Source organism: Gorilla gorilla, chromosome 9 (genome assembly GCF_029281585.2).
Source record: "Gorilla gorilla gorilla isolate KB3781 chromosome 9, NHGRI_mGorGor1-v2.1_pri, whole genome shotgun sequence".
NCBI classification, from domain to species: domain Eukaryota; kingdom Metazoa; phylum Chordata; class Mammalia; order Primates; family Hominidae; genus Gorilla; species Gorilla gorilla.
Genome location: NC_073233.2, coordinates 19,046,651 through 19,074,111, shown reverse-complemented (window position 1 = coordinate 19,074,111; position 27,461 = coordinate 19,046,651). Strand labels below are relative to the sequence as shown.

General features: G+C 40.2%; 1 long non-coding RNA gene across 1 annotated transcript; it reads right to left on the bottom strand.

Moving 5' to 3' along the window:
- Positions 1 to 336: 336 nt before the first annotated feature.
- Positions 337 to 21,948, bottom strand: LOC109028758 (uncharacterized). Its single transcript, XR_002007722.4, has 3 exons — positions 21,766 to 21,948; positions 1,885 to 2,022; positions 337 to 922 (listed from the first exon to the last, which is right to left on the bottom strand). It is a non-coding gene; the product is annotated as an uncharacterized lncRNA (long non-coding RNA).
- Positions 21,949 to 27,461: the final 5,513 nt, after the last annotated feature.

The window sequence follows — 27,461 nt, the reverse complement described above, 5'->3', positions numbered from 1 at the left end:
TGGTGGGGGGATGTGCGGGGATGTGGTGGTGGGGGGATGTGGTGGTGGGGGGATGTGGGGGGATGTGGTGGTGGTGGGGGGGATGTGGTGGTTGGGGGGATGTGGTGGGAGGGATGTGGTGGTGGTGGTAGGGGGGATGTGGTGGTGGTGGTAGGGGGGATGTGGTGGTAGGGGGGATGTGGTGGTGGTAGGGGGATGTGGTGGTGGTGGCAGGGGGGATGTGGTGGTGGTAGGGGGATGTGGTGGTGGTGGGGGGATGTGGTGGTGGTGGGGGGGATGTGGTGGCAGGGGGGGATGTGGTGGTGGTAGGGGGATGTGGTGGTGGTGGGGGGGATGTGGTGGTCGGGGGGATGTGGGGAGGATGTGGTGGTGGGGGGTATGTGGCAGTGGTGGGGATGTTGTGGTGGTGGGGGATGTGGGGAGATTGTGGTGGGAGTATGGTGGGGGGAGATGGTGGTGGGGGGAGATGGTGGTGGGGGTATGCGGTGATGGGGGGATGGTGGTGGCTATTCTGGAAGTCTTACCCATAAAATAATCTTTAAAAAATGGAAATTTGCTCTGCAGCTATTCCTCCTCTCTAACTTAAAGCAATTTAATGATTCCCCATTGATTTTTAAAATGAAATCTAAAATTCCTACGCTGGCCAACCTATGTAATCTAAGCCTACATCTCCAGCCTCATTTTGAGCCAATTTCATTCTTAGTGTTCTCCCACTGGGAACAAAAGTTCTCTCACAGTTCCTCAAACATGGCAAACTCTGTTTTGCCTCAGGACCTACTCACTTCCTTTTCTTTACATGGCTCATTGCTACTTATTGTCCAGAATTCAGCTTTAGCATCAGTCTTCAGCAAAGCCCACTTTTTGCCTCTTGGCTTGTGTAGATCCAATGCTCCATTGAAACCGAGATCTTCCCTTTCCACACCTGTAATAATTTAATTATTTCAAGTTGTTTATTATTATTATTATTTTGGAGACAGGATCTTGCTCTGAGACCTGGGCAAGAGAGTGAGCAAGATGACGGCTCACTGCAGCCTTGACCTCTCAAGCTCAAGCGATCCTTCTACCTCAGCCTCCCTAGTAGCTGAAACCACAGGTGCACGCCATGGTGCCCAACTAATTTTTAAATCATTTGTACACAGTCTCCCTATGTTGATTAGGCTGGTCTTGAATTCCTGGGCTCAAGTGATCCTTCTGCCTCGGCCTCTCAAAGTGTTGGGATTACAGGCATGAGCCACTGTGCCCTGCCTTGTTTCTTATTTAATAACATCTACTTCCTTATTTGATTGTAAGCTCCCTGAGGGATAGTTTTCTATTGTGCATTTCCAAGGAGCTCAACAAAGACCTGACTGATAGCCTGATGGATCCACCATAGAGCCTTTACACAGGGTGAACAATGCCAGATTATCCTGCGGTATAAAGTGGGGAAGAACACAATGGTTGTTAATAGTTATTTTTTATTTTTCTTCTCTTGAGAATTTATGCAATTATTCTAAAACAGTTACGTTTTGGTCAAGGTGTATAGATTCTTTTGGATCTACATTTGGAGGTATATATAGTTTGGCTGCCCAGATCAGGCATCCTTAACTCACAGAGGCAGTGGTAGGTGTTGCTTCTGGTACCTCTGACGCCAATGGGGAAGGTCACTCTTCCGTCCCTTACCTAGATCTTTCTCTGAAATCAAATGAGACATCCTAGATGACAGGAACTTGTGAAGGCCAACACAGAATATGCTGACTCAGATCTCCTCCCTATCACCTCCTTTCTTTTGTCTCATGTAGAATTATGAAAATAATATCTGTCTTGTTTATTGGCACAAGTAGATACTTAATAAATTCCTCTTTTCTTTTCCAGTACACAGTTAATTGTTTTAGTTCAGTTACATACCTGTGAGCTTCTAAAGTTCCTTCCATTGTTTTCTAGCTCTTGTCCAGTTGTCTCTGGAAAACTCCTCAATAACAATATCACAGCCCCCCAAATGGCCATACTCGTGCCTTCGGTGTGTAAATATTGCTGGTGTTAGACCTGTATTGAAGAAGAGAGAACAGGGCATTCAGAAGAGAAATCACATGTAATTTAATTGCATTACTCTCTGAGTACCTTGAGATGTCCAGAAGTCCCTTTTAGAAGGCCTGCAGATATAGTCAACTAGTTTTTCCTTCTTTTCTAAATAAACCCAATATGTGGTTTTTGAATGAATGAATAAATGAACAATATCTGCTTATCCTCAAGGACCAGCAAAATAAGTAAAAATTTCCTTATTGTGTTGCTTTCCTGTTTTGTTTAATCATCGCAACTGTGGCCACAGAATACCTCACAATATTCAGTGGCAAATGTACAGCATGTTAGCTTCAGTATGGATTTCTCTCTTTGCTGGATTTTCAGGGTATAGGGAGGATTCACCTCTATATGTACCATTGTTTCTGACTATGGGAAACAAGATCTGTGTTCCAAGCAGATTGGATCATATAAAGTGGGATGTAACTTACTCTGAATTTCAAAACTACCTACACAACACTCAGACATCAGAGAAGGGCAATTCTGGGGGGCTTTCTGACTTTTACTTGACCTTCCTGTTCTATTTCCATTTTAAATTATCCATTTAATGAAATGCAAAAACCAACTCCACTATTGTGAGTCTAGTTTTCTGTCACCCATGGTTCACACTGAACCTCAGTTATTTGAATCACATTGTCACAGTAATTAGCCCAGAGCATGCAATTACTAAATGAATGAGTGAATGAATGCCACACACAGTGCAGTTGAAGGGGTTGGAAATTTTATACTGGAGAATATTCAGATAAAACTTGATGGTTTCTTCAAATATTTGAAAGACAGTTTTTTGAAAGATTCAAAAGGTTCATGAGGCAGGACTAGGCAGAAGCAAGACCAATGCACAAAAGTTTGTTCAGTCCGACAAACATAGCATGCCTCCTGGGCACCATGTTTGCCCTGTGGGATATGGAATCGTTAAACAGTATAATCCTGCTCTGAGGCTTTGGGGTGGGTAGGGGCCTGTGGTAGGAATGGATTTCTATAGAGGGAACAATCTTAGTGGAAATCAGGGGCTGGGAATTTGGGAATTAGTTTAATTGTAACTGAAGTTGTATGTTGATGTGGAGAGACTGCAGGGGGTAACTAATGGCATTTAATGGGGGTGTGGGGGGAATCGTTTCAGTGGAACCACCTCTTGGCACCATCACTTGTGTGGCTTAATATCTAATGGTCTCTGAACTCACCCCCTCAAGGCCCTCACTTCTTTTTTTTTTTTTTTTTTTTTTTTTTTGAGACAAAGTCTCACTCTGTCACCCAGGCTGGAGTACAGTGGCACAATCTCAGATCCTCGGCTCACTGCAACATCTGCCCCCTGGGTTCAGGTGATTCTCCTGCCTCAGCCTCCTGAGTAGCTGGGATTACAGGCACCTGTCACTGCCCCCGACTAATTTTTTGTATTTTTAGTAGAGAAGGGGTTTCATCATCTTGGCCAGGCTGGTCTTGAACTCTTGACCTCGTGATCCACCCACCTCGGCTTCCCAAAGTTCTGGGATTACAGGCGTGAGCCACCGTGCCCGGCCAAGGCCTTCACTTCTTAAGGCAACATGGATGACTTTGCTTATTAGGTGAAAGTCAGGAAGTTTCAGGAAAGAAAGATTAATATTTTGGGGTATTTTCCTTATATCTTATTTGTAAGTGATCTTCCCCCCACATACAAGCAGCCTGTTAAATAATTCCTTACCTTTATGAGAATTTTCTAAAATAGTACAATCAGAGATACACCTATTTTGTTAGACATTTTGATTGGGTTGGTTTAGACAATGTGGTCACTCTATGTGTGGATTTGGAGGGGGCTGCCTCATAGCCATTGTCTTGAGAAAAAGCCTTTGCTAAGGGGCTGTGGTGTGCCTTGGCCCCAAGTGTTGGAATTAACTAGCGGTGTAGGAAGCAGGCTCTTTTCCTTCTTCTTTTAATTCCCCCAGGTCCCAGGGAAGGCCTGTGATCCACAGCTCTGAGTAGGAAAGGCAGACAGGGAGGCTGGAGGCTGTCACAGGGCTGGAAGCAGGGTGGGCAAGACCAGGTCCATGGGGAGCCTGTGAGAATGTCCAGGGCAGGACTGGGAGGGAATGTCAGAGAAGAGGGCAGGATCCTGACTGCTGAGCAGCACGAGACTGGGACTGGGCAGAAAGGAGGCCTGAAGCTTAAATAATATCACATGAACTCTCTTGGTTTGAGGTTTTATCATAGAGGCTTTTGAGGCCTGGAGAATTCCAAACCTCCTGGAAGGGGAAGTTCACAGGCCTGGGGTCCTGAGATCTTACTTTAGGAGCCTTTCACCCCTCCCAGTCAAGGCCCTGGGCTCTTGCCCATTCATAGGCCCATACTGATTGTACCTCACAGTCTGCCTGGGGAATGTGAGCCAAGGAAATGCATGTGTAATGAGATTTGCACCCACATTTTCCACACCCTGTCTGGGGACACCAGGTCTGACAAGCATGTGTGTGCTTTTGGGATTATGACCAGAATATGCATAATCACAGATATCCCAGAAATTTGGCATCCATGTGGCCAAAACTTTGAGCACTGGATCCCAGCTTCTGTGGTTCTCACAAGCTTAGCAGCTGCCTTTTCTTAAGTTATTGTCCAAGCTAGGTTCATTTCAGGAAACAGGCAGGTGACAGTGGGAATCTGTGATGATGCTGGAGGCCCTAAGGAGTCTCTACTGAATAATCATGTCTTGGTGCAATTCCAACTTCAGGTAGGAAAGTTGGGATTGAGAAGAATCTCTCAATTCTTGATGAGAATGCTCCTCCAAAGCAATGTTGCTAGTGTAAGGCCATTTTTGTCTTTTAGCAACTTTTTTTTTTTTTTTTTGGCAACAGGGTCTTGCTCGGTTGGTCAGGCTGGAGTACCGTGGCACTATCATGGCTCCCTGAAGCCTCAACCTCCTGGGCTCAAGTGATGCTCCCTCCTCAGCCTCCCTAGTAGCTGGCACTACAAGTACACGCCACCATGACTGGCTAATTTTTTTTAGTTTGTAAAGATGGGATCTTGCTTTGTTGCCCAGCCTGGTCTTGAATTCCTGGCCTCAAGTATTCTTCCCACCTTGGCCTCCCAAAGTGCTGGGATTGCAGGTGTAAGCTACCACACTCAGCACAACATTTTTTTTTTAATGATAATACTCACTTTGGTGAAGGGTTGGGGTGAGATAGATACTACAAGTAGGAATATATGTTAATGAAAGTTTTTTGTAAAAGACATTCATGGCTGCGCATGGTGGCTCACACTTGTGATCCCAGCACTTTGGGAGGCTAAGGCGGGCAGATTACCTGAGGTCAGGAGTTTGATACCATTCTGGCCAACATAGTGAAACCCTGTCTGTAGTAAAAATACAAAAAATTAGCTGGGCATAGTGGCGGGTGCCTGTAGTCCCAGCTACTTGGGAGGCAGAGGCAGGAGAATCACTTGAACCCGGGAGGCAGAGGCTGCAGTGAGCCGAGATCACGCCACTGGACTCCCGTCTGGGCAACAAGAGTGAAACTCTATCTCAAAACAAAACAAAAAACAAACAAAAGACATTTACTAGTCTGTACAAAGAGCCTTGAGAAATTAGACAGATTTCAAGACAGCTCTGATTACACATATTCTGTTTTATAATGCACTTTTGCCCAATAATTCTCTTTATAGTAATCCCCTTTCAGGAAATAATCAGATATATGGAGAAAAAATTGTGATGTTTATGCCAGTATTGCTCATATCAAAATGTGGAAATTTACTTCAGTGTCTGATAATAAGAGAATAGTTAAATTAGTCACATTAAACTTACTTGGTGAAATATTAGGTCTCCGTGAAAAGATGACACTTAGAGAAAATATATACACAGTTTACAGAAAATACTAATTTCCTTTTTTTTTTTTTTTGAGATGGAGTCTTGTTCTGTCACCCGGGCTGGAGTGCAGTGGCATGATCGCGGCTCACTGCAACCTCTGCCTCCCGGGTTCAAGTGATTCTCCTGGCTCAGCCTCCTGAGTAGCTGGGATTATAGGCACATGCCACCACGCCTGGCTAAATTTTGTATTTTTAGTAGAGACGGGGTTTCACCATGTTGGTCAGGCTGGTCTTGAACTCCTGATCTCATGATCTGCTTGCCTCAGCCTCCCAAAGTGCTGGGATTACAGGTGTTAGCCACTGCGCCCAGCTAATTTTCTTAAATATATGAAAAAGTCCTCCACCTCACTCCAAATAAGAGAGATGAAAAATTAAAGCAACATGAGATACAATTATCACTAGTGAAAGAGTAAAATGGTTGATAATTTGTGTTATTGAGGGAGAGAGAGAACTGGAACTCTCATATACTGTATTAGTTACCTATTGTATTATAACAAACTCTTAAACTTAGTGGCTTACGACAATAATAAACATTTGTCATGTCTCCTAGTTTCTGTGTGTAAGTTATTTTGGAGCATCTTAGTGGGGTCTTTCTAGCTTGGGGTATTTCATGAGATTGCCCTCAGCTGAAAGCTCGACTGGATATGCACAGTTCCCTTCCAAAATACCTCACTCACATGGCTGGAAAGGCGATTATAGTTGTTGGTGGCAGGTCTCAGTTTCTCCCCACAGAGACTTCTCCTCAGGGCTTTCTCATGACATGTGTTGTCATGACATGGTGGCTCTCTCCTGAGTAGTCTAAGGGAACAGATTTTGGCTGCAAGACCTTTTATAATCTAGCCCCACAAGTCACACACTACCATCTCCACAACACTCTATGCATCACATAGACAAGCTCTGATTTAATGTGGGAGGAGAGCACTTGGGGATATGAACCAGATGAAGATTATCTGGGCCATCTTGGAGTCCCACATACTCTGGAAGTGGGAAGATATTTGGCAATATCTATTGAAATTTAAAATGTGCAAACCCTTTGACCCAGGAATTTAAATTTTAGGAATTTATACTGCAGGATTTGCATTTGTGTCTAATGATATATATAAATATATACAAGGAAAGTTATTACAATATTGCTTTAGTGCAAAAGCTGGAAATGCCCTAAATGCCTACCAACAGGGCATTGGGTAAATAGTATGGGACAGCTTTCAATGTAACATACTATACAGCTGTTCAGAACAATGAGATTGTTCATTCCACTCATGTAGTTCTGTGGAACTATATCCTAAATATATTAAATGGAATGTGGGTGTGTGTGTATAAATTGATAAACTATATTAGGAAGGACATATAAAACCCTGTTAACACTGGTGGCCCATTTGGGGAGCAGGAATAAAGGGAAAAATTATTCACTTTATGTTCTTTCATATTTTTCAAATTTTGTACCATATAGACATATTACCTATTCATTAATTAATAAAAAATTAAATGATTTTAAAAGTAAAGAAGTAGAAATACATTTTAAAATGATTGGAAATGCTCATACTATACAAATAATTTAAAAATACCATAGCAAACCATATTTGTGATATAATTTAATTTGTTTTAAAAACATTGTACATAGGCCGGGCACAGTCGCTCACATCTGTAATCTCAGCACTTTGGGAGGCCAAGGTGGGAGGATTGCTTGAGCTCAGGAGAGCGAGACCAGCCCAGGCAACAAGGCAAACCCCATCTCCACCAAAAACACCTTTGGTGAAGAGTTTTATGGCGTCAGCGAAGGGCTGCAGTAGTCCGTAGGGGCCTACAACGTTGGGGCCTTTACGTAGTTGTATATAGCCTAAAATTTTTCGTTCGGTTAGCATTAGGAATGCTATGGCAATTAGGATAGGTACAATGAGGAGTAGGAGGTTAGTCATGGGTATGTTGTTAAGAAGAGGAATTGAACCTCTGACTATAAAGTTTTAAGTTTTATGCGATTACCGGGCTCTGCCATCTTAACAAACCCTATTCTTGGGTAGATGTGGCACGGTGGCACGTGCCTATAGTCCCAGCTACTTGGAAGGCTGAGATAGGAGGATTGCTTGAGCCCCGGAGGTAGAGGTTGCAGTGAGCCAAGATCACACCACTGCACTCCAACCTGGGCAATAGAGCCAGACCCTGTCTCAAAACAAAACAAAAATGTACATAGGAAAAGACTGAGAAGATCATACCAAAAGTGACAGTCAATGATAGATAAGGTGTTTCACTTAACTTTATCTTCTAGATTTTCTACAATGACTATTTTATTTCTGTAATCAGAACAAAAAACAGACAACTTATTTCTGGTTAATGAGATGAAGGGAAACTTATTTTCTTCTTCATTCTTTTTAGTATTTTTCCATAATGATTTTGTATTACTTGTAAATGCAAAAGAAAAAAGATTTAAAACCTGCAATCCAGGGTTCTGGATCAGAGTTTCCAAAATTATGCTTGGGGATCTGAGCAGTGCCCTGAAGAGTGGGAAGCACCTTTTCCTGGACTTGCTCTGGCCAGACTGGGCTCGACCCCACAGTGTTCATCTGCTAGCCCTGGAGAGCAGGGAAGAGAGCTGCTTTTCTTTCCCAGGGCTGGTTAGCACTGTTCACAATCAAAGACTTCAGACTGTTGAACAGCCACATTTGCTGCTGCAGAGGCACCCTAGGATGGAGGAGAAGTAGAGTGGGAAGTTGGGAGCAGCCAGAAAGACAGAGGCCAACGGATAAATCCAAGCACAGAGCGGGTTCAGGCTGCAGCCATTTGGGACACAGTGTTCTAGATTGCTTGGAACACTTCCTGACTCTAAGCTCTTTTACTCTCCAAGGCCACCACGTGAGTATCTCCCATGCAGGAAGTCTTTGCCTCTTTTTCTCCCCAGGACTTTGCTTGACCGTGAGTGCCTACATCTGTGAAATTCCTGCCAGAGGACCCTGGCCCCTTGGTTCCACACACACACAAAAAGCACTCATATAAATGTAGTCTGTTAAATTCAATAGTGGAAAAACAAAGGGCAGAGGAAAGACAGTTCCTGGATGCTGAGCTGAGATGGCTGCCGTATACTGCCGAGACAGCTACCATGGACTGTTGTCTAGGTTGTATACTGCCACGTCTAATAGGACATCCTTCATGAAATAAACATTAATTTGTATATTTATTATAACATTTCCAGATGATGGTTATAAATTGTTTTAACAAAATTATTATGATTTTCAGAAAGGTGTTTTGAGAAGGGACACCTTTTTCTAGTTGGTTAATATGGGTCAGTAGCATCTGTGAATTTTAATTCAGTACTTAATTTAGTACTGAATTTTAATCTTAGTTCAGATTTAATTTTAATACCTTGCCCTTGTCTACAAACCTAGCCTAGTCTGCCATGAGACTCCTGGAGGTGGGCAGAAATACTGGACAGTACTGAAAAGACAGTTTCAGGTAAGGACAAAAAGTAGAATGGGAAGTTGGGAGCAGCCAGGAAGATGGAGGCTAAGGGGGAAGTTCAAGCACAGAGCAGGTTCCAGACTGCAGACATTTGGGAAACTGTTCTGGCTGCTGGAAATGAGGCAGATACTGGAAAGCAGGCAGAACCATAGACCTTCCTTGCATCTCAGATGTGCATAAGAGATGCTGTCAGTTCTCACTTCACACTTGGATTTTTGGCTTCTCCAGTTATGAAAAACTGTGTGCTGCTGTGTGCGGATTTTGAAGCAATTATTGAGACCTAAGGGCTCTATTAAGGGCAGAAATTGCTGCCTCACTAGGCAGGCTTCAGTGACTTTGTCGCTATGGTGTTTAATCCTGACTCATGGGCCCACATGCTCTTTCTCAGGTTGTGGAGTGTAGATTCTGTGATTTATCGCATCTGGCTGCTCACATCCTTTGCACTGTGTGTGTGTGTATGTGTATAAGTGTGCATGCAAGCTCACTTTTGTATAATTGCACACTGGCTTCCCTCCAAAATTCTTGCTGTTACAAATTACTTTTGGCTATGTTCAGGTTCAAGGTAGGAAAATCCAAGAGACAAATATAGTTGAAATGTGTCAACAGCCTTAGGCTGCCATGTTTGGGGAAGTATTTTAGTAATGAGAGTCCTCAAGTCTGAGAATGGCCCCATGGTCTACCACAGAGGGCCTCTTTCTCTCTCTCTCTTCACTCTTTGCTCTCTACCTCCTCAACTAAGCTATTTGGGCAGAAAGAGCAGGGAGTCACTGAAATGCCTGGAGCCCCTGGATGTTCCTTTATGGAGATACCTGAGACTCCCTTTTCTCATAAGGCCCTTCTAGAAGTCACTCCTAATGTTCTGTCTGAGCAACCCAGATCCCCTTGTTGAATTCTAGACCTGTATATTTGGCTGGACCTGGAATATCTAGGAGGAAAAGATGTATCAAACTCAATATATGCCCAAAGTCAACACATCAATAACCTTCCCTGTTTGCCACTACTGTCTCCTCCTCCCATGATTCCCTATCTTGGTGTGTTGCCTCTGAGAGTGTGTTAGCAGAACTCCAGCCACAGGGAGTGTCATTAACCAAGGACTCATCTTCTGTGCCCCAAAATCTATCACTGTGTTTGCCCTGCGACCATGCTTTCCACAGGCCGTTCCCAGCAATAATTAAGCCTAGTAAAGACACCAAGGCGGATCTGTTGCTGAGAGACATGGGACAACTTTGACAACTGACTTTGGCTCAAGGACTTCCTGATGGCCTTGCAGAATCTTCCATAGGCTGCATGGCAGTCTAGGATGTTTTTATTCAACCTTTCTTCTGTCACTCCAATACTTGGGATCTCCTAGACTTGTAGTCTGATGCCTCTTCCAGATTTTTGCAACTCTTTCCCCATTTTCTTAAAATCTTTGCACATTTAGTTACATCTTGGCATATTTCTCAAGGACCCAGACTAACAAACGTAGCATTGCGAATGGGATAGTAGTGCTACTGGTCCTGTTCCATCTTGAAAAGACCAGCAGTTTGTCCTCACAAGGAGAGAGACCTCTTCTGAGTACAAGTTTGCCTTTCCTGTGTTTAGATGGCATGGTATGGGATATCATCAGGGGCTCACTCTTGCCAGGGGACACAACGAGAGTCCCATTGAACTACAGGACATTATCATTAAGACCCTCTTTCATCAAAAGATACCATTAAGAGATTGAAAAATCAAGTTTACACAATGGGAAAAAAAGATTTCTGATATACACATCTAATATGACTTGTGTACAGAATATAGGAATTCTTCCAAGGCAGATAACTTAATAGAAAAATGGACAAAGGATGTAAACAGGCACTTCAAAAAAAGAATACCCACGTGGCCAATACACATTTTTAAAAGTGTCCAATTCTGCTAGTTACTTGGGAAATGTAAATTAAGACCTCAATGTGATGCCATGAGAAATGGCTAAAGTGAAAACGCAAGACAATACCAAATGTTGACAAGTAATCGGAATTGAGCAACCAGAATTCTCACACTGACACTGGAAGTGTGTATGGGAATAACTATTTTGGAAAACTGACGGTATCTACTAACCTGTACATGTACATTTCCTATAGTCAGCAATTCCACATGTACATATGTTCAACAAAAAACAGGACACGAATATAGCTAGCAGCCCTATTCATGATGTCAAAAACAAATAATGACACAAATGTACATTTATAGGAGAATGGATAAATAACTCTTCATACACTAGAAGATAGCAATAAGGATGAATGAACTACGATTACGTGCAATAACATTGATAACTCTCACAGACAATGGCGAATGAAGAAAGATAGGCACAGAGCATATGAGGTGATTCATTTGTGAAATGCTTAAAAATAAACAAAACTCGTCCAGGCTGTTAGAAACTGGGATGGTGGTTATCTTTAGGCTGTGAGGAGTGACTGGAACTGGGCAAAAGGGTGGCTTGTGGAATGCTGGTATGTGTTCTGTTTCAACATCTGGGTACTAATCACTCGTGTGTTCACTTTATCAAAATCCATGAAGCTGTTCTAGAATTATTGACTTTATGTATGTTTTTCATTAATAAAATTTACCAATAAGTTTACTTTTTCTCAATATTTTCATTATCAAAAATTTAGAAAATATAGAACAGAAAAATTGCAATAAGGCTAACCTACTTTTAATATTTTAATGATTATCCTTTTGATTTTTTCTGTATGCACTCAAATGTTGTCCTCTGCAACACTCTCCTTCAAATAAAATCAGGACCATGTTCTAGATGACATTTTGTAAGTATCTTTTAACACTTTGACTGTATATTCAACTATACACATTGTAAACACCTTTCCCTGTCATGAACATTTGTTTATCACATTTAAAAGGGCTGCAAGTCATCCACTGAATTGGGAGTTCCACTATCTGTAGAAGAACTCATTTTTCATGTCTAGTTTGTTTCCAGTTTTTCAATATTGTAAACAATGTGATAATCAGGCTTGTAGCTAAATCTTTGCCCTACATCTTTGGTTATTTCTTCTTTCTACTAAGTCTTAGAAATTGTGTTTGGGTATAAAGAATGTGTATACTCTTGAAGTTTATACATCCCATAGTTAATTTTTTAACAAGTAACAATTTCAAAGAGGGCATGGCATGATTTGAACTGGGTTCGTATCTGGTTGTTTGTGGCATTCTAAGAGCAACAACAATGATGACAAGGCTAATAGTTACTATGGTGCCTATTATTTATTTCCCACTAACAACCTGGTTAGGTGATTTTTAGCAGATACATTTACAAATGAGAAAAGAGGTTCAGATACATGAAGAACCTCGTTTAAGTTCTTTCAGAATAAAGCTGGATACAAAGCCAGGCCTGCCCGAAACCAAAGCCCATAGCTACCATGATGTCTCCCCAGAGAATGGGAAATCCTATTGTCAAGTTGTACCAGGAAGCCCAACTGAATTAGTGATTCCTATAAGTTATATCAAAAGTTCATAATTATAGTGAGAGTTGATGCTCAATTAATACTAATAGAGATCCAAAAAGAAGGATTGAGACAGGAGAAGAGAATTTGTCTGGAAGGGTGGGTGCTTACGGAGTCTGCTGGAAGTTAGCAGAAGATAAGAAATTGAAATCCTGTGTTAACCCACTTGCTGATGGCATGTCACAAACTGTATGAGCCTTTTTAGCCATCAGGGTACCAGGTTGTTTGGCCTCATTCCCAAGATCGATAAGCACATTCCATTGAGACCAGATGTAGCTGGGAAAGGCAAAAGCCAAATAGTTTCCAAGAAGACCCGGAGAGGGTAAAGAGGTTTTTGCAAGCTTTTAGGATGTGTCTTGGAGTTTTTGTGAAAAGCCAATGAAGTGAGATTGGGGGGATATTTCAGTGAAACTCCGGATCAAGCTGCATCCGTTTTTTCCATGAGGGTATGAGTGCCAGTTACTCAGAAGTGGTAAGAACACTGTGTGTATGTGTGTGTGTGTGTGTGTGCGCACGCGTGTGAGCATGGGTAGCATCAATGAAGAAAAGGCTGGGATTGGCAAGTGTTCAGGGAAGCTGGATAGGTATGTTTATCGATAATTTGCCTCAGTCCCTCTCCTTGCTGACTTACATTTCAGTTGATAGGGTGAGTAGCTCAGACAAGTATAGAGAAGAAAGAGGCAACATGGAGAAGTGGAAGAGAAGGCTTTGGTAGGCCATGGATCTAGCCTTTAATTTCAATTTAGCCACTGGTTAGTTCCTCATAAGACTAATACTAGCTAACATTTATTGAGCCTCATATGTATTTCATAATCTGTGCTAAGTGTATGTTCTCTATCTCATTTAATCTTCAAAACCACTCCATAATTCCATTTAGTCTCTTATCGTCCCATCTCATTGATGAAGAACTGATGTTCAGAAGTGTAGGGCACTTATTGGAGATCCCACAGGATTTGTTGAGAGTCAGATTTGAACTCGGGCCCTTCAAAGTCCAATGTCCCTACCTTCAAAGGCATGACTTGGAGGGTATTTTTAAAACTGAGGTTTCCGTTTCCTTTCCTTTAAAATAGAAATAAACGGCCGGGCGCGGTGGCTCATGCCTGTAATCCCAGGACTTTGGGAGGCCGAGGTGGGTGGATCACGAGGTCAGGAGGTCGAGACCATCCTGGCTAACACAGTGAAACCCCGTCTCTACTAAAAATACAAAAAATTAGCTGGGCGTGGTGGCGGGCACCTGTAGTCCCAGCTGCTCAGGAGGCTGAGGCAAGAGAATGGCATGAACCCGGGAGGTGGAGGTTGCAGTGAGCTGAGATTGCACCACTGCACTCCAGCCTGGGCAACAGAGCAAGACTCCATCTCAAAAAAAATAAAAATTAAATTAAAAAATAAAACATAAATTAAAAAAATAGAAATAAAGCCAGCCGTGGTGGCTCATGCCTGTAATTCCAGCACTTTGGGAGGCTGAGGTGGGCAGATCACTTGAGGCCAGGAGTTCGAGACCAGCCTGGCCAACATGGTGAAACACCGTCTCTACTAAAAATACAAAAAAATTAGCTAGGCATGGTGGCATGTGCCTGTAGTCCCAGCTACTCAGGAGGCTGAGGCAGGAGAATTTCTTGCAGCTAGGAGGCAGGAGGCAGAGGTTGCAGTGAGCTGAGATCCCACCGCTGTACTCCAGCCTGGGCAACAGAGCGAGACTCCCCCGCCCCCTCCAAAAAAACCTAGTCTATGGCATTGTCTGGAGGCCTAAATTAGTATGGTATTTTAGACCACAGTCTGACAGGTAACAGGTCCTGAATGAATGTTACCTTGTCTCCCTCCCCAGGACTTTCAGAGAGAGAGAGAGAGAGCATGTAAAAAAACCACACCACACTAAAGAACCAGAAAAACATCTGGTGGCCTGAGTAAGGCTGGATTAGACAGGGCAATACTATAAACAAGAAGTAGGTTCAGATTCAACTAGGAATACTAACAGTGTGGAGGATATGGGGCTCAGAACTTCACGTATACTGATTTCATCACAAGTTTGTGGGAATGATGGTGTATTAGTACGTTCTCGCACTGCTGTAAAGAAATACCTGAGACTGGGTAATTTATAAAGAAAAGAGGTTTAATTGGCTTATGGTTCCATGGGGCGTACAGGAAGCATGGCGGCATCTGCTTCTGGGGAGGCCTCAGGGAGCTTTCATGGCTGAAGGCAAAGTGAGAGCAGGCGTCTTGCATGACAGAAGCAGGACCAAGAAAGAGAGTGGGGAGGAGCCACACACTTTAAAAAAATCGTATATTGTAGGAACCCACTCACTATACAGCACCAACGGGGGATGATGCTAAACCATTTATGAGACCACCCTCACGATGCAGTCACCTCCCACCAGGCCCACCTCCAACATTGGAGATTACAATTTGACATGAGATTTGGGTGGTGACAGAGATCCAAACCATATCAGATGGTATATGTCTAATTGACAAATGAAGAAATGATGCCCTAAAAGACTATCCCTAAGTTATGTTGCTGGGATTCCGTCTGATGGGTGGGAATGTCTTCCATGTTTTTATTGTTTTTCAAATTGAGATAGAATTCACAAACCACAAAATTCACTTTTAAAGTATACAATTTAGTGGTTTTTAGTATATTCATAAAGAAGTGTAACCATTACCACTGTATAACTATCTAATTCCATAGTATTTTCATCACCCCAGAGAGAATCTTCATACTCATTAACAGTCATTCCCCATTCCCCCACCCCTCAGCCCCTGGCAACCACTAATCTGCTTTATGTTTCTATGAGTTTGCCTTGTCTGGACATTTCATATAAATAGAATCATAAAATATGTGACCTTTTGTGTCTAGCTTCTTTCACTTAGCATAATGTTTCAAAGTTGACCCATTGTAGCATGAATCAGACTTTTATTCCATTTTATGGATCAGTAACGTTCCATTATATGAATGTATCACATTTTGTTTCTCCATTTATCACCCGATAGAAGTTTTGGTTGTTCTCACGTTTTGGCTATGATGAGTAAAGCTGCTATGAACATTTGTGTATATATTTCGTGTGGACATATGCTTTTAATGTTTGTATATACATTAAGTGAAAGAAGTTAGATATATATACTTGGTAGAATTGCTGAGTCATATGGTAATTATATGGTTAACTTTTTGAGGAACTGCCAAAATGTTTTCCAAAGTGACTACAACATTTTTTGACGTCAGAAGCAAATATATGGGGGTCCCAATTTCCCTACATCCTTGTCAGCACTTGTTGTTATTTGTTTTTTTCATGATAGCCATCCTAGTGGATGTGAAGTGGTAGCTTATTGAGATTTTTATTTGCCATAATTTGACAAATTATGTTGAATGTGTATTTAGAGAAATGTCTTCTGTTCATTTTTAAATTGGATTACTTGTCTTTTTGTTATTGAGATGTAAGAATTCTTTGTATAGTCTAGATACTAAATGCTTATTAGATATATGACTTGTGATATTTTCTCCCATTCTTTGGGTTGTCTTCTCATTTTCTTGATGGTATCTTCTGATACACAAAAATTTTAAATTTTGATAAAGTCTAATTTATCTACTTTTGTTACTTAAGATTTTGGCGTCATTATCTAATAATCTTTTTCCAAATCCAAGATTATGAAGATTTAACCCATGTTTTCTTCAAGAGTTTTATAGTCTTAGCATTTTACATTTAGTCTTTCATCTATTTTGAGTTAATTTTTATATATGGTTTGAGGAAAGGAGCCAACTTAATTCTTTTGCATTTCGATGCCTAGTTGTCCCAGCATCATAAATTGAAGAGAGTGTTCATTCTACATCAAACGGTCTTAGCACCCTTGTCAGTAATTAATTGGCCACATATATGGATTTATCTGGATTCTCAATTCTATTTCATTAATCTATTTGTCTATTCTTACGCTAGTACCACACCATTTTGATTATAGTAGCTTTGTGGTAAGTTTTGAAATCAGGAAGTGTGAGTCCTCCTTTGTTCTACTTTTTCAATATCTGTTTGGCTATTTTCAAGATTATTTATATTTTCATAAGAATTTTAGGGTGTTTGTTAATTAAAATACTGCTGGGATTTTGATAAAGCTTGTGTTGAATCTGTAAATCATTTTGAGTAGTGTTAGCATGTTAACAATATTATATCTTTTTATCCATGAACATGAGATTTCTTTCATTTATTTCCTTCTTTTATTTTCCTTAACAATGTTTTGTACTTTTCAGTGTAAAAGACTTCTTTTTTAAAATTTATTCCTAAGTATGCTATCTATGAATAGAAGTAGTTCTACTTCTTTCTTTTAAATCTGATGGTTTTTTATTTCTTTTTCTTGCCTAGTGCCTTGACTAGATTCTCCACTACAATGCTGATTAGATAGAAGGGATGAGATAGACATTCTGGTCTTTTTCCTGACCTTAGGGGCAAAGCTATCAGCTTTCACCATTAAGTATGATGATAGTTGTGGGTTTGTCTTAAATGCTCTTTATCAGATCAAAGAAGTTCCCTTCCATTCTTGCCTTCTTCAGTGTTCTTATGAAAGGTTGTTAGATTTGGTCAATGCTTTCTCTGCATCTATTGGCAAAATAATGTGGATTTGTCCTTTAATCTATTAATACAATTTAGTACATTGATTTTTTTTCATGAGCTGAACCAACCTTGCATTCCTGGGATTAATCACACTTTGTCATGGTGTATGATCCTTTTTATATGCTGCTGGATTTGGTTTGCTAGTATCTTGTTGAAGATATTTGTATATATATTCATAAGGGATATAGCTTTCTGTAGTTTTCTTGTGAGTTGCCTGGCTTTGGTATCAGGGTAATTCTGACTCCAAATAATGGGTTAGGAAGTGTTTCCTTCTGTTACTGATGAATTGCCTATGAATACCTTCAAATGTGTCAAGTTCTGCTGCATGCATTTCTGGGCCCTGTTGTTAAGTACATATATGCTTATAATTGTTTTGATGGAGTGACCCTTTATTCATTATAAAATGTCCTTTTTTTCTCCAGTAACAATTTTTAACTTAAAGTCTCTTTTGTCTATACTGCAACCACTCCAGCTCTTTTGTTTACTGTTTTCATGGTACACATATTTCCATCCTTTAAACCTATTTGTGACTTTGATTCTAAAATGTACCTTTTGTAGACAACATACATTTGAATCATGCACCCTCCCATCATAATTCTAGTCTTTGTCTTTTAATTAGAGTGTTTAATCAGTTTGTATTTAATATAATAACTGGTAAGATTTACATCTGCCATTTGTTACTTGTTTTCTATATGTATTATGTCTTCTTTGTTTCTTCATTCATTCCCCCATTACGGCCTTCTTTTGTGTAAAATGGATATCACTTAGTGGGCCATTTTAGTTGACCATTTTACTTTTTTTTTTTTTAGTGGTTACCCTGGGTGTTACAATTAACATCTTTTTTTTTTTTTTTTTTTTTTTTGAGACGGAGTCTCACTCTGTCCCCCAGGTTGGAGTGCAGTGGCACACTCTCAACTCACTGCAAGCTCCACCTCCTGGGCTCATGCTGTTCTCCTGCCTCAGCCTCCTGAGTAGCTGGGACTACAGGTGCACGCCACCACGCCCGGCTAATTTTTTTGTATTTTTAGTAGAGTTGGGGTTTCACCGTGTTAGCCAGGATGGTCTCGATCTCCTGACCTCATGATCTGCCTGCCTCGGCCTCCCAAAGTGCTGGGATTACAGGCATGAGCCACAGAGCCCAGCCACAATTAACATCTTATAACAATCTAATTTGCATTAATACAAAGTTGATTACAACAATATATAAAACTTTCCTCTTATATAGCTCTAGTATCTACCCTCTTATTTGTGCTGTTATTTTCATATAAATTACCTCATTATACATTGCATGGTCTGATACATAACTGGTATACAGATTCATAATTATTGCTTTATGTAGTTGTCTCTTAAATAATATAATAGAAAAGAGTTACAAATAAAAGATACATTTACATTGTCTTTTATATTTAGTTTTTACCAGAGACTTATATTTCTTTATGTGGACTCAAGTATAGTCTAGGGTCCTTTCATTTAGGCAGGAAGAACTCCATTCTCTGTTTTTGTTTATATTGGAATGACCTAATTTCTCTTTCATTTTTGAAGGACAGTTTTGCTAGATACAGAGCTCTTGAGTCTTTCAGGTCTTTGAATATGCCATCCACTGCCTCCCAGATTCCATAGTTCCTGATGAGAAATAAGTTAATCTTAATGAAGACCACTTGTGCTGTATTGCTTCTCTCTTGCTGTTTTTAAGATTCTCTGTTTGTCTTTCGACAGTTTGATTATGATGTTTCTACGTATGAAACTCTTTGAGTTTACCCTATTGGAATTCGTTGAGCTTCTTGGAGGTGTAGATTCACGTTTTTTAAAATCAAATTTGGGAAGTTTTTGCCCATGGTTTCTTCAAATATTATTTTTCCCCTTTCTTTCCTCTCTTTCTGGGACTCTCATGAATATATTGATACACTTGATTGTGTCCCATAGGTCTCTGAGGCTCTTTTTCTTCTTCTTCTTCTTTTTTTTTTTTTGTTCCTCAGTCTGAATAGATAGTCAAGTGCATAAAAATGACAGAATGGGAGTGAAACAACCTAGAGGTTTGTTAAAATTGTTTGTGAAATTGTTGTTTCATTGTTTGTGAAAATTCTTCCTCTAGTGAATGTGTCCACAGACAGGCAAGGCCCTCATAATGCCTGCTTTGAACATGGTGGGTTCAAAGCAAACAGATGCGGAAACAGTTCACTCTTTCTTCACTTTCCCTGAGCCATCTCCTTAAATTCCTTTTCTCCCTAGGACCTAAGGGACTCAGCATCTCTATTTTCAGCTTGATCCTTTCTCTTGAACCATAGGCTTTTGTGTCCAACAGCTGAAATTCAGATCCAGATCACTCTGACTGCAAGGTCTATGAAGTTGGTCTGATTCCTATGTTCCTTTTCTATTATTTTCCTAAACCCTCAACAGGGCCTCTTTCACAATGACTTAACTCCTTGATGGACAGGTTTGTGGTAGGGTAAGGTGGGGAATGGGGCAGATAAGGAGAGCTGCCTGTCTGGAACTGGATCTGGATGAGAAACCAAAGTCAGCTTCATGTCATTAACAATTTGGTTTATGACTATCCTGGCTATGCCACTTCAAGCCTTTTGAAAGGTCTCCTTTGCCTTATGTACTCCTGATTACCAAACCCAATCCTAGAACAATGAAGAGTGGGTATGAAATATTTACTCTGCTGAAGGGATAATTTGAGACCAACGTAACAGGATAATATGGGGGAGGAAAGTCTCTCCTTTCCTGCTGCCCACTCAGGCAACTCTGCAAACAGGGAGTATGGGGAAATAAGAGGAGTCTTCTAAAAATCCTAGGATTCACCCAGTTTTGTAGCCAGCAGACTGGGAGTCGTCTTCAGCCTCTTCTTTCCTCTTTTCTTCCTTCTCCTTTCCTTCTTCCTCTTTCATTTCCTTTCTTCTTTCTTCCCTCTCTCCTTCTCCATCCCTTTATACATGCAATAAGCCTAATACCTCTTTATTCTTTCACCTCCATGCCTTAGTCAAAATCTTATTGCCTTTTCCACATGGAGAAAACTGAAACTTGTTCTGAATTGGTCTTTAACTCCAATCTTCAATTCCCATCCACCTTCCACACCAAATCAGAGATAGATTTTTAAAACCCAGATCTAAGGGGACTGGATACCCTTATAATGTAGAGGAGGCACAATGAGTACACAGCCAATCCCACACAGTTAATGCATGTTCATTCTGGTTTAAACAGAAAAACCCATCTTGTAGCAACTACTTATAGGGAAATCCCAACATAACCCCCTTTTGTTTGTAGACTAGCTTCTGAACTTCCAGTTGAAACTGCATATCACTCCTTGTTTGAGCTTCATAGATTTTTGTGGGTAAGGATCACACAACTTGTCCTCCCATTTCTTCCAGGGTTAACGCATATATTTCTTGTTTATGACTGTTTCCAGACAGATTTTGTCTCAGTTTCAGCAATGCATATCAAAATGTTTCAAGAACTTCGCCTTCTACTTAACCCTTGTCTTACAGATGCTGTTTGTCAAGAGACTTTTCTCTGGGATCTAATTCTAAAATGCATGGGCTGGGCATAGTGACTCATGCCTGTCATCCAAGCACTTTGGGAGGCTGAGGTGGGTGGATCACCTGAGCCTAGGAGTTTGAGACCAGCCTGGCCAACATGTTGAAATCCGATCTCTACTAAAAATACAAAAATTAGCCAGGCATGGTGGTACATGCCTGTAGTCCCAGCTACTTGGGAGGGTGAGGCAGGGGAACCGCTGGAACCCCGGAGGCAGAGGTTGCAATGAGCAGAGATTGCGCCACTGCACTTCAGCCTGGACGGCAGTGAGAGTCCGTCTCATAAATGAATGAATTTAATTAATGAACGCATGAGGAGAGTCCAGGGATTTTAATGTGTTTTGAGCGAGAGAGATGTAAGGTGTGTGCTAGATCACGCTGTGACATCTTCTTAGACCAGAGAGAGTTGAGTTGGGCCTTTAAATATAGGCAAGACTAGGAATGGTGCAAAAGAGAGTAAATGTTATTCCAGATTCAGGAAGCAAGGTGAGAGGTTCCCAGCCCTAGGTGGACATACATGCTGCACATGTGTAGCAATAAAGAGGTAATCTGATTAGAGCTGCATTTGGGAAATGTGGAAAGGTAGGAAATCATAGCAGAGCAGTTTTAGTACTGGGAATAGTTTTTGAATTCATCTAATTAATCATTCCCCAAACTACATTTCTTAGGACACTCATATCTCTCTAAGTATTAATAAATATTTCCCAATCAAAAAATTTAAGAGGTCCTATGGTCAAATCCATCTGGTGAATACTGTGTTAAAGTCCTCAGGGAAGGATGTCGCAAATGTGCATTATGAGTGTCCAAAGCAAGACGTATTATCCAGAATTTGCCTACCTTATTTGTCCGTGGAGTCCTGTTTTCAAGAAGTTTCAAGCAAATATATTAAAAGGAGAATGTCCTGTGAAATACAGTCTGTAAAATGTTGATCAATCCAACCTTCTTATTTTTTTAAATGTTGCCCTGAGGGAAGCAGTGCTTGCTTAAGGTCATTCCTTAAGCTGGAGACTGTGCTTGGGCTAGAACCAGGCCTCCTGAGTCCAGACATAGACCAATTACAGTGGTCTTGGTTGCCATGGATATAAGAAAAAACACTAGATGCTGTAACAATGCCCAAATTTCAGTGCCTTGGCTCAACAGAATTTTATTTTTCATTCATGTGGCAGTGTAGTGTGGGAGTTCCTGGCCAGTGGGCAGCTTGCTTCCTGTGGTTAATCAGAAACCCAGACCCCTACAATTGTGTGGATCTGCAATCTACTGGGGCCACAGAGTTGATAGAAGAAGGAAACATAGAGAAGCCCCACTTGCTTTTTAAGGGCTCTGGCCCTGGAATTAGATCTTACCCCAGTCACTTCCTAGCTGTGCTTCTCCGTCACTGAACTGCTTTTACCTTCAGTTATCTGTAAAGTGGGGGCAATTATAGAACTACCTCATAGGATTGTTATGCACAGTAACTGAGTTAATATTTGTCAAATACTTATCTATACCTGGTACATAGTATGGGCTTTATAAGTACTTTCTAGATAAAATAATAAAAACATTAAAAAAAAACTTCTGCTCACTTGATTAGCTATACCTGGCTGCAAAGGAAGCTGTTTTCCAGTGCCAGCTCCACATTGTGGAACCGGGAAGTTCTGAATTTTTGGCAAATAGCTAACTATGTTTGCCAAACATTAGAATTTGTGTCTGAACAGGTGGGTGATGGAAATTTTTGAAGGTTTTGAGAAGAGAAATAAAATATGAATAAACCACTGCAGATATTTCTCTCCTATCTCAAATCTTTTGTGTAAAATTTGAGTTATTGAAGATAAAATTATATTAGACTGTAAACATGTATGACAGAGAATACGTGAATTTTTTTTTCTTTGCTCACTACAACCTCTGCCTCCTAGGTTCAAGCGATTCTCCCACCTCAGCCTCCCAAGTAGTTGGGATTACAGGCACCTGGCACCACGCCCAGCTAATTTTTGTATTTTTAGTAGAGATGGAGTTCCACCATGTTGGCCAGGATGGTCTCCAACTCCTGATCTCAAGTGATCCGCCTGCCTCGGCCTCCCAAAGTGCTGAGATTACAGGCAGGAGCTACTGCGCCCGGCCTGGAGTATGTGAATTTTTATTTGTCATAAGGATTTTAAAATAAAACAGGACAATGTCTCGTCACATACATTATATCTGCTTCTAAGCAAAATGAATAAATGGCTACTGCCAAAATCACTGAGGAGAAGAAATTTAAATTTTCCAGAGAGAAAAACCATAATAATAGGAAATTAATTGTATAGGGTCTTTATTGCTAATTTAATGTTTTTAAAAACTAATGCTATCTGATGTGCTAAAGTAATTTATTTTCTTTGAAAATTAAAAAATATTTATAAGAGATGTTAATGATCCTCAGCTTTCCCATAAGGGGATATGTTTCTCATCTTGAAATTCTCCTATTATAGAAGCAGGAGCTATTTGGATTGTTCACACATACTTCACTTCTCTGCAGGCACATAGTAGGATAGCACCTTCCTGCCCATTTTTGAAGATAGGCATGGGTCATGTGACTTGTCTTGGCCAAAGAAATGTGAATGGCCATCATGGATATCACTTTCAGGCAGAAGATTTAAGTATCACTGTGTGATTTGTCACGTTTCTTCCTTCAGCTGTGGGGCTTATGACCCATCACAGCCTTCTTCCACGCAGGTCTGAGTGTGTAAAAAGAATACAGTCCCACTGCCAATCAGAATTGAATATGCAGCATAAGAAAGAAAGAAACTTTTGTTAAGCCAATAAGACCTATATTTTTTGCCTCACCATAATGTAACCAATACCAGCTGACCAAAATAATTTCAGGTTGGGAAAGCATAACTTTTAAATTTTTCGTTTTTTAAGCTAATTGGATTATGGTGTATAGCATAGATGGATGGAGGCACAGCCTGGAGATTGGAACATAAGTTAAGTGACAAGGGCCTGAACAAGGCTTAGTCCAGTGGAGACAAAGGGCAATAAAAAAGGCAAAACACTACACAGCCCTTGTTCTTAAACATCATGCTCTCCTCTGAGCCTCAGTCTCCCTCAGATACAGGGATGACTAAAGCTGCAGTTGACAATCACTATATCTTCCCAGGAAATGACTTAACTTTGCCTTTCGAAGTATTTTTGAAACTCTAAGGCTAATTATGTTTAATATATTAGTACTGTTTGGTTATTGGTTTATTAGATATTGTCTCTAATTGGCAGTATTTCTTCCTATCTTGCAGACTAAAATCTCCTTAACATGATAATTATTACTGGACAATACTGTATTCAATTTGTTCTGAAAGTAATCATGCTATAATATTAGGCATTGCTTTTTGCAATCAATGGAGATCTTTTTTTCATTATAACAGACAGAAATACTAATTTAAGGAGTCACAATAGAAAGATAAGGTCCAATAGAGTCATTATTGGTATAGGCAGCTGATTTCAGATCACTAACCGGTACTGTTTGCTGAGTTACAATAGAGCGAGGTTCTGGCGCCATTTGCGTAGATAAAGGTACTGATGTAAAATACACACCTAACCGGAAGGAATTACTGAGTGAGCCAGGCGTTTCCTAGATATTAGCTGAAGTATAGAATTAGTCCCCCTGTCTTGGTCTGTAGATCATAGATGGGACAAAAACCTTTATAGAAAACTAACTCATCTAACATCCACTAAATTTAGTATGTTCTCACTTATTTCCCTGAATCACTAATGGACATGTATGGGAAGGTTTTTGTTCTTTTGATATTTATTATTTTAAAAATTACAAACAGAACTGAGTTACCAAAGTCAATTTAACAAGTATTTCCTGAGCACCTACTGCTCTCTCCACTTTACTAAAGCCCTCACTACAATGGATGTGGCTACTCTGGAAAGTCAGGGGTAGAAAGTGGGAAATATGATTTGAGTGATATCCCTATCTAGTCCCCCGTGTACATTAACATTATTAAAATGCTGTTTTAGAATTCAATTGCCATATGGCTTCATTTATATTTTTAACTTTTTATTGATATCCGGGTCTTTAATTTTTCTTTTTTATCTTTTTTATTCAATCGTATTTGGGGAACAGGTAGTTTTTGGTTTCATGGATAAGTTCTTTAGTGGTAATTTCTGAGAGCTTGGTGCACCCATCACCCGAGCAGTATACACTCTACCCATTGTGTAGTCTTTTATCCCTTACCCCCACCCCACCCTTTTCCCCAAGTCCCCACAATCCATTGTATCATTCTTATGCCTTTGCATACTCATAGCTTAGCTCCCACTTGTATTAATAAGTGAGAACATACGATGTTTGGTTTTCCATTCCTGAGTTACTTCACTTAGAATAATGGTCTCCAACTCCATTCAGGTTGCTGCGAATGCCATTATTTCATTCCTTTTTATGGCTGAGTAGTATTCCATGGTGTATATATACATACCACATTTTCTTTATCCACTCATTGGTTGATGGGCATTTAGGCTGGCTTCATATTTTTGCAACTGTGAATTGTGCTGCTATAAACATGCGTGTACAAGTATCTTTTTCATGTAATGACTTCTTTTCCTTATGGGTAAATACCCAGGAGTGGGATTACTGGATCAAAGGGTAGTTCTACTTTCAGTTCTTTAAGGAATCTCCACACTGTTTTCCATAGTGTGTTGTACTAGTTTACCTTCCCACCAACAGTGTAAGTGTTCCCTTTTCACTACATCCACACCAACATCTGTTATTTTTTGATTTTTTGATTATGGCCATTCTTGCAGGAGTAAGGTGGTATCACATTGTGGTTTTGATTTGCATTTCCTTGATCATTAGTGATGTTGAGCGTTTTTTCATATATTTGTTGGCCATTTGTATATCTTCTTTTAAGAATTGTCTATTCATGTCCTTAGCCCAGTTTTTGATGGGATTGTTTGTTTTTTTCTTGATGATTTGTTTTAGTTCCTTGTAGATTCTGGATGTTAGTATTTTGTTGGATGTATAGATTGCAAAGATTTTCTCCCACTCTGTGGGCTGTTGACTCTGCTGATTATTTCTTTTGCTGTGCAGAAGCTTTTTCGCTTACGTCCCATCTATCTATCTTTGTTTTTGTTGCATTGCTTTTGGGTTATTGGTCATGAAGCCGTTGCCTAGCCAATGTCTAGAAGTGTTTTTCCAATGCTATCTTGTAGAATTTTTATGGTTTCCAGTCTAAGATTTAAGTAGTTGATCCATCTTGAGTTGATTTTGTATAAGGTGAGAGATGAAGATCCAGTTTCATTCTTCTACATGTAGCTTGCCAATTATCCCAGCACTATTTGTTGAATACAGTATCCTTTCCCACTTTGTTTTTGTTTGCTTTGTTGAAGATCAGTTGACTGTAAGTTTTTGGCTTTACTTCTGTGTTCTCTGTTCTGTTCCATTGGCCTACATGCCTGTGTTTATACCAGTACCATGCTATTTTGGTGACTATGGCCTTATAGTATAGTTTGAAGTCAGGTAATGTGATGCCTCCAGATTTGTTCTTTCTGCTTAGTCTCAATTTGACTACGTGAACCTTTTTTTTTTTTTAATTTTTTGTTCCATATGAATTTTAGGATTGTTTTTTCTAGTTCTGTGAAGAATGATGGTGGTATTTTCATAGGAATTGCATTGAATTTGTAGACTGCTTTTGCCAGTATGGTCGCTTTCACAATATTGATTCTACCCATCCATGAGCATGGGATGTGTTTCCATTTGTTTGTGTTGTCTATGATTTCTTTCAGCAGTGTTTTGTAGTTTTCCTTGTCGAGATATTTCACCTCCTTGGTTATGTATATTTCTCAGTATTTTATTTTTACTTTTTGCAGCTGTTGTAAAAGGGGTTGGGTTCTTGATTTGATTCTCAGCTTGATGGTTGTTGTACAGCAGTGCTTCTGACTTTTGTACATTGATTTTGTATCCTGAAACTTTACTGAATTCATTTATCAGATCTAGGAGCTTTTTGAATAAGTCTTTAGGGTTTTCTAGGTATATGATCACATCATCAGTGAATAGCAACAGTTTAACTTCCTTTTTGCTGATTTGGGTGCGTTTTATTTGTTTCTCTTGTCTGATTGCTCTGGCTAGGACTTCCAGTACTATGTTGAATAAAAGTGATGAAAGTGGGCATCCTTCTCCTGTTTAATTTCTCAGGGGAAATGCTTTCAACTTTTCCCTGTTCAGTATAACATTGGGTGTGGGTTTATCATAGATGGCTTTTAGTACCTTGAGGTATGTCTCTTCTGTGCCGATTTTGCTGAAGGTTTTAATGATAAAGGGATGATGGACTTTGTAAAATGCTTTTTCTGTGTCTATTGAGATAATCATATGATTTTTGTTTCTAATTCTGTTTATGTGATGTATCACATTTATTGACTTGTATATGTTAAACCATCCTGCATATGGTATGAAACCCATATCTTTTTGATATGCTGTTGGATTCAGTTAGCTAGTATTTTGTTGAGGACTTTTGCATGTATGTTCATCGGGGATATTGATTTGTAGTGTTTTGTTGGTGTTTTTATGTCCTTCCCTGGTTTGGGTGTTA